Genomic DNA, 1,692 nt, shown 5'->3' with positions numbered 1-1,692 from the left:
ATGGATGGGAGACTAGGGATCGTGTGAATGGTCCTTCCTCTCACCTTGACTCTTAATAAGACACACGTCCCAGGGAGCAGACAGACTATTCATGGGTCCGCTCTTACAACATGCCTCAAACAAGAGCCATTAGCAACAAAAATGAATTATAAAGAAAGTTGTTTTTTAAATTCATTGACAGTCTTTAGCATTTTTTCTTCCTCTTGGAAAGTCAGAAATCATAAGATATTTGATATAGCTGCACATAATGCCATTATATTTAACATACCGCACACACGAGTCTCTACCTGCACATCAAGTGTTATCCTGCACCTCTGAGCATATTTTTATTTTGAGCTGTATACTTCTTTAAACTTCTTTATTAATACATTTTACCTGGCTCCAGGAATGACGTGATGACTGGCCGCTGTCTCTGACAACAGTCACTAGTAGTTGTGCGACGTGCTGCTAACACACAGCCGGTCAAGCGCAGGAGAGACTGAGTGAGTGTTTTCATTGAGGACACTGAGAGTTCAGCAGGGTCTCTACCATTTCACATTAAAGTGCCAGAAATCACCTGGCTGCTAATGCTAAAAATAAAGCTTTACTTTCACTGATGGAAGTTGTTTTGTGTTTACTTTTATACCTTCTAATTCTCTTGTCTCTCAGGATTCCTGGAAAAAGGTCCCCTGCTGGTCCCAAAGCATGACAGGTTGATAGACAGGTATAGGAAAGCGCCTGTAATCTTGACACACATCTGTCTGAGGTCTTACTGATCATACAGGCAGATACCTGTGGATTGGAAACAAGAGTAAGATAGCCGGTTTCATATGATATATATGTGTCATTCGTCAGATAGAAAACTAAAATTCTGGTGGATTGAAGATATGTAATTTAATTATTTCTTATTATTTTATTTAATGCTTTTCAAATATATATATAAATATCAAATATATATATATATATATATATATATATATATATATATATATATATATATATATATATATATATATATATATATATATATATATATATATATATAACATCTGGCTCATACAGTTGATCTAACGTTACATCTAATGTAAGGCGTTATAAGAACTTTGGCGCCCCCTGTAGGAAATGTTTGTTTTACAATAACTATGTCATTAGTACCTCGCACAATATTCAGAAAATTTAAGAAGTTGCATTTTACATGCATTTTAACCTTGAAATAATATTTATTTTTATTTTATGATTCCTACGTAGGAATCGATGTTCAATAATACTAAAAAGAGAAAAGCTGCCACACACAGACATGCCACAACACAAAACCAACACAAGAATTTACATCCAACAGATGGCGTAATGTGTGGAAGCGTTGCGTTAATTAGACGTTACATTCATTTATGTCTCCCTTTCCTGTTTTTGTATGTTTGTACAAGTGTTGAAAAACAAAAACAAAAAATGACGTTACATTCATGTATGTAAATCCATGACATGACTGTTTTTTAGTCTTTCAAACATAAAAAGCCCACGGGGTAGAAGACATAAAATGCAACATAGACTTTTAAAGCTGCCACTTACTAATATGATATGATATAATATAAAAGACGCACTTTTTATGATGCGTACGCCACCTGGTTTGCACTTGATTGGACATCTGAAGCAGCGCTGCTTTAACCATCCAATCATGTGATTATAAGGTGTGGCATCGAACAGCGCTGCTTTCAC

This window comes from Carassius gibelio, chromosome A17 (assembly GCF_023724105.1).
Source record: "Carassius gibelio isolate Cgi1373 ecotype wild population from Czech Republic chromosome A17, carGib1.2-hapl.c, whole genome shotgun sequence".
Lineage (NCBI taxonomy): Eukaryota > Metazoa > Chordata > Actinopteri > Cypriniformes > Cyprinidae > Carassius > Carassius gibelio.
This window is presented reverse-complemented; position numbering follows the sequence as displayed.